Source organism: Herpailurus yagouaroundi, unplaced genomic scaffold (genome assembly GCF_014898765.1).
Source record: "Herpailurus yagouaroundi ecotype Mexico unplaced genomic scaffold, PumYag 196, whole genome shotgun sequence".
In the NCBI taxonomy this organism is placed as follows: domain Eukaryota; kingdom Metazoa; phylum Chordata; class Mammalia; order Carnivora; family Felidae; genus Herpailurus; species Herpailurus yagouaroundi.
The window spans coordinates 22282021-22296886 of record NW_024412427.1 but is presented as its reverse complement, the minus strand read 5'-3'; the positions used below and the strand labels follow the sequence as shown (position 1 = coordinate 22296886).

The 14866-nt window shown below is 38.6% G+C and overlaps 1 protein-coding gene across 8 annotated transcripts in view; it reads left to right on the top strand.

Moving 5' to 3' along the window:
- The window catches only part of PAK5 (p21 (RAC1) activated kinase 5), a 322934-nt gene that overhangs the window by 145796 nt on the left and 162272 nt on the right, over positions 1-14866 (top strand). For all 8 annotated transcript variants that reach the window (XM_040447684.1, XM_040447682.1, XM_040447681.1 and 5 more), the window contains one exon: positions 7331-7478. The gene's annotated coding sequence lies outside the window, so the exon portion shown is untranslated. The remainder of the gene's footprint in view (positions 1-7330; positions 7479-14866) is intronic.

Genomic DNA, 14866 nt, shown 5'->3' with positions numbered 1-14866 from the left:
GCCTCTTAACTAGTGTTTCACCCTTGCCCACCTGCTGTGTTTCTACCACATCTATTAACAGTTTTAAAAATTATTTTTTAATGTTTATTCATTTTTTGAGAGAGAGAGAGAGGGAGGGAGGAAGGGGGGGCAGACAGAGAGAGATGGAGACAGAATCCAAAGCAGGCTCCAGGCTCTGAGCCATCAGCACAGAGCCCAACACGGGGCTCGAACTCATGAACCGTGAGATCATGACCTGAACCAAAGTTGGATGCTTAACTGACTGAGCCACCCAGGCTCCCCAATGAATAGTTTTAAAATGTAAATTAGATCACACCACTTTCTGCTCAAAGCTCTCCAATGGCTTCCCCATCAGATTTACAATAAAATCCAAAATGTTACCCATGATCTCTAAGGCCATCCACAGTCTGGTTAGTGGATACTTGGCATTGCTCTATTTTTATTCCATTCTTTCCCCACTGGTTCCAGTGTTCCTCATGGGCCTTCAATGTTGTTCCATGAACATTCATGACCTCAGGACATTTGCGCATGTTATCCCCATAGCCTAGAATACTGTTCACCTCACTGTTTGATACTCACTAATGCTCATTCGAGTAATACAGAGGAAATGAGTATCAAATACTTTATTCAAGTTTCTGTTCAAATGCCACCTCTTGGGAGTCTCTTTCTTGATCTCTTTTTCTAGTAACTTGCTGTCATTCTCATTCCTGCCCAGTTTTTTTTTTTTTTTCTTTCTTTGTAACATATGTTACTGGTGGATGTGTATTTGTTGAATGAAAAACACCACCTAAGGGAAGTGCAATAAAGTTCTAGGGGCATCATACCTGGCATGAAGATATTCCTAAAAGAGTCAATGGTACACAGGAGAACCGACAGCATGGGAAAACCGTACTACTGCCAAAGTAATGTCCACCGCTTCTGCTCATTTAAAATGTGTAGTTTGTTGTGGTAGCTAATGGCTATCTTTACCTGAAATTTTTTTGATCATTCTCTGTTTCCTGGAATATATCTGTAAGTCTATATTAGAAACATAGTGGCGGACAGGACTTAACAGCAAGTGTAGTGCTCATTGGTTACGTCCTTGTTTCCTGCTAACTTGAACTTCAGGCCTCCCGTGCTCTGGTATGCTAGGGAACTTTGCATAACTGTGGAATAAGCCCAGCATCTTCAGTTGGACCAAAGGAAGAGGGGGCTGTGGGAACCTTTAAATCAGGGATTTTATCTGTTTGCTGTGCTGTGGACTTCTTTGGCAGTCCCAGAAAGGCTGGAAGCCAATTTTGAGCACCTTGTTTGGTTTTACTTATCAAGATGAAGTTCATGTGACATAAAATTAACCATTTTAAAGTAAGCAACTCACTGGCATTTAATACATTTGTAACATGATGCAACCACGACTTCCATCTAGTTCCAAAACCTTTCCACCATTCGAAAGCAGTCTTCCTCATAACCCTGAGCCCCATGGCCCTGGTAACCATCATTCTTTCTCCTTCTATGGGTTTATCTGTGCTGGATATGTCATATAAGTGGAATCCTACCACATGTGACTGTGTCTGATTTCTTTCTCTTAGCATATTTGAGGTTCTGTCCATGCTGTAGTATGTATCAGTACTTCATTTTTATGCCTGAATAATACTTTGTTGTATAGAAATACCAAATTCTATTTATCTTTTCATTTGTTGTTGGATATTTGGCTTGTTTCCATTTTGGGGCTACTGTGAATAATGCTGCTATAAACATTCCTGTACCAGAACTTGAGTATTGGGTTTTAGTTCTTTTGGGTAGATAGGTAGGAATGGAATTGCTAGGTTACCACAGTGACAACATGATGTTTTAAAATGCATTAAATAAAATACCTAGGGTTATAAAGGAAACCAATTATGTTGACATAAAGTTTACAAAACCTAAAATAACACAAAAATAAACTAAACAAAAATATATAATAACACAGAACACAAAAAAATAAAATAACACAAAACATAAAACACAAAGATAAATTTGTGTTATGGTGATATGTGTTACTTGATTTTGAAATACAATATCCAATGGCAGACCTAATAAGTGGTGTATGTTTAGAGTAGTGATGAATGCAAATAATGTTTCATGGTGTCTGCAACAATCGTAATGTGGTATGAAAAGGTTTATGTTTCTCAATCACAGACCTTTAGAATATTCCTGGGTTTTGTTGCCTGTTAAAGGCTAATGAAAATAGGTAGTTTCTTATCTCAATTCATGAAACCCGTAAATCCTATCTAAATGATCCCAGGGGCTTGAAGTGAAGACCCCGATTAAGAACCCCTACTTTAGGGAGCCTGGGTGGCTCAGTCAGTTGGGTGTCTGACTTGATTTTGGCTCAGGTCATGATCCCAGGGTCATGGGATCGAACCCTGTGTCAGGCTCCATGGTGAGAGTGGAGCTTGCTCCGGATTCTCTCTCTCTCTCTCTCTCTCTCTCTACCCACCCCTCATACCCACTAGCACTCTACCTCTCTCTCTTACTCTCTCTCTCAAAAATAAAAATAAATAATAAAAAAGAACCCCTGCCTTAGAGGAGTGGTTATAAAAACTGCCTCCATGGTGGCCCATTCTCTCTCTCTCTCTCTCTCTCTCTCTCTCTCTCTCTCTATATATATATATATATATATATATACCCCACTATCGCCCCCATTTCATTATCTCAGAAAATCTAAGCTCAGGAGCATCAGCTTGGCCAGGTGCAGATCTGTGGAAGTGGAAGTTAGAGAATCCTCATATTTCAGAGATGTTATCACCAAATTTTGAGCTGTTATCTTTTCTGTATCAGATTATATAACTGAAACACATAGGAATTAAAATAACTCTTCTAATGTTGTATAGTACTTCAGAGTATCTAAAGGTCTTGCACCTACAGCATTGCATTTAACCATCTCAAAGATGTGTAAGTGTGTGTGTGGCATTACCAGTCATTTGAGATAAGGCAGCCCTGATACAGAATGATTTAGTCAATCAAGCTTGAAAAGCAAGTACTTATCAGAGGAGCTAGAACTCGGGGTATCTCCCAAATAAAAATTCAAAGTGCCTTTTCTATTCAACTGGAAAACTAATATATCCAAACTTAATTGTTTACTCAGATTTTAGCCTAAAGAATAGTTACTCCTAAAATAAAAGCCAACAAGGAAACTGCTCTTGCAAATGAAAGGAGCGTTAACATGAGAATACCACCTACAGTTCAGTTCAGTCCTGTGAAGCTCAAAGCTTCCATCGTCTCAGGGGAAAGGTTTCATAGAGGCCAGACTTTTGAACAGGATATTTTCCTGCAGGAAGAGATGAGATTGGTTTTAGAAAATCGAGGTTCATTATTCCCTGAGAAGAAAAACCAAAATAGTGTTCCATCCACATTAGAGGAAATCCAACGACAGCAAATAGTTCTATAGGCCCCCTAAAAGTTTCCCTAGAGAGGATTTGGCACACTTGACAGGTGCATAAATAATTACTGCAAAAATGCAGTTCCCTATGTCAGTTACCTTGCTTTGAATGAAAGAAAATCTGTTTTTCAGTGTATGGGGTTCTCTTCTCCCCCAGAGTTATGTATTCAGATTTTTAGTGTTTCTGTTTGTTTGCTCCCAGGGAACAGAACACACCTTATTCCAACGGTGAAGAAAGAGGAAGGGCTGCTGAGCTCTGGTATAAATATTTTATTATATAGAGAGACAAAGATCACAAAGGGGCAGATGAGGAGCAGAAAACAAATTTAATGTTGTTTTCAAGTCCTCAGAGAAGGTTTATATTAAACTGTCTCTGCCAGCTTGTTTTCTGCTTGGCTTTTGCACTGTCAAACCCAGTAATGAGATCCTTTTGTGTATCTAGAGTTTTCCAATTGGATGAGGAGTGCTACATCTAGTTGAAAGTGTAGAATTATCTACATCATAAAGTAGACATAAAGAAAAGGCTGTTATAAAATGGCACAGTGATGAAGGTATATTTTCAAGAAGGATGATCCATATTAATTTGTTTTGGAAAGATTCTATCATAGTCAAAAAAAGGTTCAGAAATAAATTACAGGTTTTCTTCATACAATCCATTTATTTTTCTCCTCTTACCCCAATGTCTTGGAGTTGTTGGAAGACTTTGACCTGATGGTATTTAGCATCTTTCATGATTTCATAATCCGCTGGACTTCATTTGCTCAGAACTCACTATTAATGAGGATAAGGTCATAGCCTTTTCTCTTTGAGAGAGAAAGAAGGAAAAAAAATCTGCAATTCACAAACTCAAATTTCTGGGTACCAGGAGAAGTGGATAAAAGGGTGAATAATGCAGCAAATATTCTTAGATTGCAAGGCTGATGGGCCTATTTCCTCCCCGGGTCTAAACCACCTTAAAATGATCTGCATAAGTGCTCTTATTCTTGAATGAGAGAAGAAAAACGTGTGCAGGGCTAGAAGTATTTGTACTAACAGAGTTGATAGCAAATCTTTGTTCTGTTTTTATGTTTTACGTAAAATAGAGTTTTTTAGTAATTGGCCAGTGAGCTCAATAATATATCCATTTCTGAGTCAGGTGCCATTTGTAGTGAAGCTTTTTTATTTGATCTGATGGTCAAGGAGTCCAATATTGAGGGGCCAGTTTACCAGAGAATCCATGGAAATGAAATGTACAAAATGGCTTAGCTTAGACTTATGGATAAAAACTTAGTTACTCTCCTTTGGGTAGATCTCTATTTTTATAACAGACACATATAGAGATGCTTATTTTGCTGGTAAGAAAAAATGTGGGTAAACTCTAAATTTTCCTTTGATTGTTTCTTTTGCAAATTATTCACTGATTTTTGGTTTTAAGAGCTAAATTTAGTTGTCCGAAATGCTACTTGGGTTGGTTTTGTACTTCCTAAAAACCAGAACTAACATTCTTTACTCTTCACGATTGGCTGGGTAATTTACATAGGACATGTTCACTTTATCCCAAGGACCCCTCTGTGTTGCGGAAGATTGTGTCCATCTCCATTTGTCAGATGATAAATAAACTTGAGCAATGATGAATTGGCCCAAACTGTGCAGCTAGTTCACACTGGAGCAAGTCTGTTGGTTCCAAAGTCAAGCCCTTCCTCTTCAAAGGTTGCAAATAAATTTAATTGGCATCAGTACCTCATAGTAAGAGGTACATTATCAGCAGGTTCAGAGTGGGATAGCTGTTACCCGAACATAGTCTACTGAGCATTCAGAGTGCCTTTTCTAGGTCAATAGCGAGTGGCAATATGGCTCTACAGAGATGTATAGGTAAAGGTTTCGTAGCTGCATGTTTAAAGAAAAAACAATTTGAGAGGAGAGTTTTAGTGATATTCTAGGCACATATTAAATTTATGGCATCTGACTTTTTAAATTTGGTTATTTGTAGTATAAATAGAAAATTAAAAATCATGCCAATTCTTACAAAATAAACGTACAGCCACCATATTGGTTAATTATATAGAAAATGCAATATAATGGTACTAATAAGGAATAAAACATGCATTTATTTTGCTTAACTTTTCTGGATCAAGACATTTCTCTGTAATATATTACTGTTATATGACAGACTCATATGGCTATATCAGGCTTGAAATTGCATTTCCTGACACGGTGACTTATTTTTTTGCTACTCTGAAATATATGAAGAGAAAATCACCAGACTTTAAAAGGAAATTATGTCTACTTATATTTTAACTGATTTTGAACTAAATTAAAAGCATGTTAAAAAAAAAAGCGTGCAACAACTGAGCTTTCAGAACTATCTAGGATTTTTCATTATCTATGCAAGACATTCATTTTTAGGAAGTTCTGATCTTAGCAATCGTAGTTTAAAACATAGGGCATGCTTTTAAGATGATGATTTTACCAACAAATTGCTTTCCATGAACTACAAATAAATCAAGTTTAAATTTAACCAGTTTTAAATATTAAGAAGTAAACTTAATTGGAAAATCCTTGCAACAGCTTTAAAACATAAATCTGTATTCCTAAGGAAATCTTAAACATTTTTTTGAATGCACAGGAAAGTAGATACTTAAAGTGTGCTCCCTCCATTTTTTAGATCATAAAGTACTGGCATTTTTACAGAAAATACAAGCATACTAAGTGTGTACATTGTGTACCTACAGGTAACTGATGCATGTAATGAAATAAAAGCAGGTATTTCTTACTATTCAAGGAGAAAAATGGAGCCATCTTCTGGAAACAGTTTGGGTTGTCCCATAATGGATAGGGTAGACTGTCAACCTATAATTATTTTCAGGGACGTTTTCTTTGGACTTGTCTGAAAATTGGATGAGCAGTGATTAATATCAGGAAGAAGAAAAGAACTAGGACCTGGAATTTGTCTTTTTAATAGGATAGGAGAGAATAACTGCTTTCAATTTTTGGATCTTTCATGAAGCTTATGAAATCTGTATTTAGTTCCTTTGTATCCTACCATTAGTGTTTATTATTTCAGTGGCAGTGCTGTGCTGGACCATAAGCAAGACTAGGAACTTACAGATATACATATAACTTTGAATTAGCCAGTGTGTACATAGTCTTCATTATTCATAGATTTTGTATTTGCAACTTCACCACCTCACATGTTTTGGCAATTCTGTGCTTTTGTTGGTGGTTTTGCTGTGTGAAACGGCCCCCCAGCATAGTGCTAAAGTGCTGTCTAGTACTCCTCAGTGTGATGTGCTCTATGGAAAAAATAATATGTCTTCGGTTGTCTTCATTCAGACATGAGTTCTGGTGCTATTGGCTAAGTTGACCATTGATGAATCAACAATATATATGAAATGTGTCTTTAAACAGAAACACACCTGAAACTATCAAACAAGGTTATGTATCAGTTGATTGGTGAGCAGAGATGAGTACGTTAGCGTCAGAGACTTGGAGAAACCTAGTCTTGGATTTCCCGGAGGAGCAGTGGGTCAGCATTCACTAACCTGGTGTTTGCGACTGCCTTATAGAATGTGACTGCTGCAGATAATGAGGATCTCTGCACTAAACATGTGCAATTACCAGTTAGTGGGCTCAGTCCCAGAGATTCAGGGACCATGGGAACAGTTCCTGCCTCCGTTGGGCTCACCATCTGTTGGAGAACTGGACTCACAGGGGACCGATTTGGAAAAGTGCTATGACAGATGCAGGAGAGGTGCTAAGGGGGAGCCTGACACTGCCGGGGGGTCCAGGGAATAACAGGTCAGCGGCCGCATGCCTCAGAAATGATTGAAGCAGTAGAGAAAGGATGTGCAGCATGTAGGGGAATGTGAAGTAAGTGAGGTGTGTGTTTATTTTTAAACAGAGCATAATGTTGGTGGGTTCCTGACGCATGTTGGTACCATGTTGTTACAGAAATACACTGTGGCGAAATGCTTCCACCTCTTGCCAAAATGAACACTGAAGAAAAATGAAGAACACTGAAGAAATCCAACAAAAAGTTGCAGAACAGAAATAGCCAAACTCCTCTGGAATCTGATTCATCCACAGCCATCATAAAAAGGTAGGGGAATGAATTGTGGCACGATTTTGCATTTTTAAATTTTATTTTAAATCATTTATACACACACACATACATACACACAACAGAATACTATTCAGCCATAAAAAGGGAAGTCTTGCCATTTGAGACAATGTGGGTGGACCTTGAGAACATTATGCTAAGTAAAATAAGTCACATGGAGAAAGACAAATACCACATGATCTCACTTATATGTGGAATCTACAAAAATTTTGTCTAAATCTGAACTAAAGGTTACAGAGAACACATTGCTGGTTGCTAGAGGTGAGGAAGCAGGTGGACACTCAGTGAAATGGTGAAGGTGGTCAAGAGGTACAAACTTCCAAAATAAGCCAGTAAGTTATGGGGATGTAATGTGCAGCATGGTGACCATAGTTAACAATACTGTATTGTATATTTGAAAGTTGCTAACAGAGTAGATATTAAAAGTTCCCATCACAAGAAAAAAAATTATAACTGTGGGGGTGAGGGATGTTAACTAGACTTATTTCAGGGATCATTTTGCAGTAGATAAAAATACCAAATTGTGTGGTATACCTGCGATTAATGTTCTATGTCAAGTGCATTTCAGTAAAAATATGGAATGGTAAAAAAAAAACAGAGGAGAATGTTTATTAAACTAATATCCATTGGGTGGATATTATATCTATATATAATATCTGCAAACTCTTCTAGACACAAGGAATGTGGTAGTAAACAGAAAATATAAGGGTATGGCCTTGAAGGAACTGACATTTTGGCTGGAGGAGATAAGTAAGTAAATGCACAGGAAACCAACAGCTGTTAATCATGTCTGCAAACATGGTGAATAGGGTAGTGAGTGAGATGCAGGGTGATTGAGGGGCTACTTTAGTTTGAGTGTCAGAGAAGACCACTCAGAGAATCTTGGCTTGAGAGTAGAATGATGGGAAAGAGCCAGCTGAGTGAAGGTTTGGAGAGAAAACCTTTCAGTGCCATGAACCAGGATCTGGACATATGTGTTTGAGGCTCAGAAAGCAGACCTAAATCACTTGGAGAAGGGATTTGGAGAAGCATGAGGTAGGAGATGAAGTTGGAGAACCTTTAAGATATAGAAAGTTGCCTGGATTTAACTCCAGTGGAGGTAGAAGTTATTGGAGAGTTACTAGCAGAGAAGCGAGCTTATATTATAGTTTTAAAAGGCCTTTCTAGTATATTTAGCTAAGGGGTGGGGGCTCAGTGACAGTGGAAAACTGGGTGCCATCACCTAGGTAAGAGATGATGATGAATTGGTTTAGGGACATGGCATTGGGGATAAATGGATTTAAAATATATTTGGGGTCTGCTTCAGCTAGATTAAATTAGATGATCGCCAATGTTATTTATGAATCCCCGGACATAATTCTAAGTTCCATATGAAGAGTATGTTGTTCATTTGTGTTTTAATATATAACAGTCAAATGGTATTTTTTTTTTCTCATTAACAAAGAGAAGCATATGATGTGTATGTTTGTGGTGTGCTTCTGAACTTAGAGGGGGCTGATGTCAAGTTGTGAGAAAGAAATAAAGTTCCGCCCTGAAAGCTCAAGTTCTAGGCAGGTTATCTCATAACACTTGGAGTTGTGAGCCTTCCAGATGCTTGTGCAACTTCTCTCCTGCTTCCATCAGGGTTTCTGACTTCTCATAACATTGTTACTCCCATCACGTAGAGGTTGCCTGTGTGATGGGTGTCCTTCTAGATAAGAAACCTATGCATTTTTTAAGGACTAGTGGCTTGAGTCACTCAAGCATGACTTCAAGAGTATAACTTCCATACTGGATTACTCCTAAATGGAATATTGAAGCAAAAACTAAAATACAACTTAACCTTGGTGTTCCACAAAGACAAGAATATGTGGATTTAAGCAGTGTTCACTAGACAACCTAATGGATTGTGAGGGCTCTATGTCTTGGAGTGAGTAACCATAAGCAAACTCACAGAGGAGGGGAAGAGAGGATAGGAATTGTACAATGACCTTGGTGGATAGGTCTAAGATTTCAAGAAGCCAACAGCCACTATTGGAGAATGGGCCAACCTCAAAGTCTGTGTTCAGAAGAATTTTCAGGGTGACTCAAACAGTATTGTAAGCACTTCGGCAAAGTACAGGGTGCTGCTTTCCAGTACTAGTAGTAACTCTGTGAAGTGGCTCTAAAATTGGGCGCTGTGGGAACCCTTCCTTTCTCCACCCCAAACCCTTCTCAAAAGCCTTTGGTTATCAGAAAACAGGTCCAGTACAGTAGTTATACAGTGTCAGGTAATTGAAAAGATTGTTGAGATTCCACAAGGTATACACATGTAAGGCTCTAATGAAACAAAGGAAAGGTACAGCAGGAGAAAGAAAACATAGCAAGCATTAGAAGAAACCAAGACTTCTAGGTGCAGCTCTGAGTCCTTACTCCATCACACATCTTAGTCTTCAGATCATGAACCATCAAGATATGAGTGTGATACCTTGGTCTCAGGAGCCAAGGATCAAGCGTACTGAGAAGTATTTTAGACCCCACAGCTCAGGAAGCTAAAAGCAGGCTTTGTAAACAGGTGTAAACCATCAATCCATACAGTTTCAATAAACAGCATAGACAGGCTGGTACCATATGCCTTTGGGGGAGTTTCGGACTTCTAACCGCACGTTATAAATCACTAGCTATTACATTTCACTTCTGTCTTGGGCAAGAATCAATACCATGGTTCCAGGTACCCTTCAACATAAGCACAGAACTACCCAAGATCAATTGAAAGTTAACCCTATCCTCATGTACTCAGAGAATTGGACCATGACAAAAACACCCAAGAAAACATAAATGTTTTTAGGTTTTACCTAAGGGTATACTCATTCTGTGATTGGTCATCCACTGGACTAGATTAGCAGGGGAGATCATTAAAAGGGTAGGCTTTCAAATGCAAGTCAGAGTTTCATGGAAAAAGTAATTGTATTCTAAATCAATAAAGATGAAATAAAACAGATAGAATAGTAGCTGATTTAGGTTGATTTCCCTGGAATCAAATAGACAAAAAATGGATACTGGTATTTATTTGGAAGGTGATGCCAGTATACCTTTGTAGGAAAGTGGGGATGTGAGATGGGGAAGAGAAGGAAAACAGGAAAAAAAACATTATAATTACTGTGACCAAGAGGAGGGTGATCCAGTTAGGCAATTCTGGGATACAGTATAGGACAAACCTTGGGTTTATCCTAATCAAGGGCAAGGGAATCAGGACATATAGCACCTTCTGCCATCTGCCTTGATGGAAGACTGCTCCCCTGAATGGAACTCCCTGGCCACTGTGGCCTGCCATAGATGTGGGCCAAAGGGACTCCAGCAGCCCGAGGAAGCCTCAGGCAAAGAATCTCAGGTGTTTGCCCGTTGGAGGCCACCATCAGATCAGCATGCACAGAAATGATGAATTCCAAGAGGATATGGATGGAGCCCTGACAGTTTCTATATAAGAAGTGACAACAGTGATGCTCATAATAATATTAGTAGAGCTGTCATTTATCAAGTACTAAGCCATGTACTATATTAACTGCATTACATGCATTTCATCATTTAATTCTTATTTGTTGAACAGTCACTCAGTGCCGGGTACAGGGGAGGAGAAATATATATTTTATCACTACAGTACTGAAGCATATATATTTATGCTAGTCTTCCATTTAAAGATGAGCATGTATGGGGTGCCTGGGTGGCTCAGTCTGTTAAGCATCCGACTTTGGCTCAGGTCATGATCTCACAGTCCGTGAGTTCGAGCCCCACATCGGGCTCTGTGCTGACAGCTCAGAGCCTGGAGCCTGCTTCAGATTCTGTGTCTCCCTCTCTCTCTGCCCCTCCCCTGTTCATGCTCTGTCTCTCTCTGTCTCAAAAATAAATAAACATTAAAAGAAAATTAAAAAAAAAAAGATGAGCAGTAAGGTTGAACAAATTTAACCAAATTCTCTGGAGTAAGACATATAGGAAATATATCTGGGGTTCAGATTCTGGTTTGCCTTCAACACCATCCCTTGGGCATCATTAATGTAATTCTTAATTAACTAATTAATTATTTTTCTGACACCCATTTATTTGAAAGTTGGCAGGAGCTATTTAGATTTGGTGATACAAAAAAAAAATGCCCTTGTCAAGGAGAACAGGAAGACAAGAAAACATGTAGTGTAATAAGAGCTATAATGAAAGGGTATTATCTGCTATTAAGTAGGAATAAGAAGGAGGGCATCAGTTCTTGCTGCATAAGAAGTAACCCCACAACTTATGGCTGAAAACAGTAAGCATGTATTATTGACTCTGAATCTGTGGGTGGGTTGAGAAGGTCTGATGTGGGACAGGTTTAGCTGATCTTAGGTAGGTCCACTCATTCATCTGCAGCTAATATTGGCTGAGAGTTGGCTAGTCAAAGAAGCTTCCCCTCACATATCTGGTAATGGATTGACTGTAGTTGGATCAACTCAGTTCTCCAGCAGTTAGCCTGGACTTATTCCTATGGTGGCTAAGGAAAGTCTGAGAGTGAATGAAAGTGTGCAAGGCTTCTTGAGGCCTCAGCTCAGAACAGTCACTTCTGCTGCATCATATAGACCAAATTAAATCACAGGACCAGCCCAGATGTAAAAATAGACTCTACCTCTTGGTAAGAGGAGCTTCAAGGTCACATGGCAAAAGGGCATTGACACAGGAAGTGGGGGTGGGGGGTGGTAGATCTACCAAGAAGAGAAACATCTGGATTAAAGCTTACAGGGTGACTAGGTGTTCCCCAGCCAAATAAAGTAAGAAGTGAATTGAAGGCAAGGAGGATAGCAGGTGTTCAAAGACACCCAGAGCCCCATAATGAAGGCATATAGCTCTGGGAAAGAAGCAAGCACCATGAGAGAGAGCAGCATTAAGGGTAGAAGTATGTAAGTGTACCCAAATTTAGAAAATAAAAATTGAGTTGCAGGAAGAATAATATGTTTAAGAAAAAAATGTTAAGTAAATAGGAAGAGGAGCAAAGGTTAATAAGTGGATGGATGGGTGGATACCCAGATTGCTGTAGCAATATGGTTAAAAATTATAAGATTTTCTCTTAGGAAATGATCTGTAGGATTGATATTTATTTCAAAAAAAGGAGGCAGGGAGGGAGGAAATACCTTGGAGAAAAAGATGAGGTTGAGAATAGGCGTGAATGCATGTGACTCAGTGTATGTATCTTGTGGCTTCAGGGAGGTAATGCAATGATGTAGATTACATGATAGAAACTCTTTCTGACATGCACCTTCCACAGCATGCTAAGCATGGTCAGTGGGTTTTTGTGGAAACCCACAGAATAAAGTATGCCTGAAATAAATGATTTTGGGATTATGGTCCTAAACTGAAATACCAAGGCTCCAGACCCTCACAAGGACAGGTTTCTGGGGTAGGTTTCTGTGAGGCAGCTGGGCCCCATTGACATCAGGGGTGTATTTATAAAGAGATTTTTCCATGTATGGTTCCATTGGGATGTGTGTGTGAAATGGCAATTTTCAGTTCATGGATTTTTCACTTTGAGACTGAATTGTGTAAATTAAATAGAAGCCTTATTCTATAATTTTCCCGAGTGACTTTTTTTTTCCGCTGGGTCTGTGTTTTAGTGTGGTGCTCATCCAAGCCACCAGGTGCAGCAAATTTTAGTGTGGGCCTTAACAGGCTGATATTAGATAGCATCACCAGCTTCTTGGAGGCAGGATGGGAACTAGGCTATGGAAATAAATGCTGGTCAGACCCTTGAATGGGGATCCCAGGGCCAAAATACCCACCCTTTTTGGTTTGTGGAATGTATTCGATTCATTGTTGTCTTGCCAATATGTTGGTGATTGTTAGCTACCTATTTCTAAAAACTAAGATAAGGATTAATTTTTTTAAAAAGTAAAATAAACAACAAATGATATAGTTAAAGCTGACAGCAAAGATACAGAATCCCATGAACACTCTGTGGGGACCTACTAATTAGTAATTTTTCCTTGGGAAGCACTGTCCCAAATTTGCATAAACCATTTACCATTGTTTTGGCTTAAAAAATTGGCCCAAACATGAATATATTCCTGTTTAATATATTATTAATTTTTGCTTCCTTTTGAGCTTTATAATGATTTTGTACTCATAGTCTAAAGATACGCTCATTGTGTTGAACATTTCTAAGATTCATCCATGTTGTTACATGTAACTGTAGTTTGTTTTCACAGCTAAGTAATATTACATCCTGTAAATATATCACAATTTATTCTTCTGTTTATTCTGCATTTTGTACTAGAAGAAATGATACTGTAATAATTTTTTATATGTCTCCTAGTGTGTGTGCAAGTTTTTCAAGGCTATCTGCATAGATAGCATGATAGAATACATGATATATAGGAAACCAACTATCCCAGGTTGCCTGGAACTGGGTGCTTTCCCAGGATACAGGATTTTCAGTGCTAAAACCAGAACAGTCTCAGACAAATTGGCATAAGCGGTCACCTAAATATGTATGTGTTCAACTTTACAACATAGTACTAAACTCTTTCCTAAAGATTTGTTCCCAACTAGCAGTAAATGAGAATTACCCATGCTTGGTGTTGTGGATATCTGAATTTTTGCCAATCAGTTGATAAAATGATATCATATGTACAATGATAAAATGATTTGATATGAAAATGATATCATGATTTGAGTTCTTTCATTACTAATGAGGTTCAATATCTTTTGATGTTTTCTTCTCCATTTGTATTTTCTTTTCTGTGAAATGTCTTCCACATTTTTTGTCTTTCTGCTGGGAAGTTTTGCCAAATACATTCTTAGACACTTCTTTGGATTTTCTTGGCTTTACCATCGCCTAGTATAGGGTTTGTCAACAGAAGGGCTAATAACATTTTGGACTTCATAATTGTTGTTGTAGGGAACCTTCTGGGCATTATTATGTGTTTAGCACTTTCCTTGGCCTCTACCCACTTAATGCCAATAGTTCCTTCTAGCTGTGACAACAACAAAAATCTCTAGACACACACACAAAAATATCTAGTCAGATGTCGCCCTAGGGGACAAAATTATACCTGGCAGACAACCACTGACCTGGATCTTAGCAGCTTGCTCCTGTGGAAGAGAAGAGGAAGCAAGGCAGTTAAATTCCCTCTCAATTTCTCTCTCTGATGGCCTATTCCAGGGCATATGTCTCTGTACAGCATGTTTAAAGGGGCTCCACGTCACTTCAAGGATGCCTTTGCTGGGCTACTGCCTGTGCTTTTTCACAGTTCCTGGTAATGCAGTGGCCAGACTAGTAACCTATTACCTTGTCCTCTTCCTATCCTTCCTTGCCCCATTTCCTTTCTCTTTTTCCTACCTTGGGATTTCATATTCCAATTAAAGCATTAGCACTTAATACTTGTCTCAGG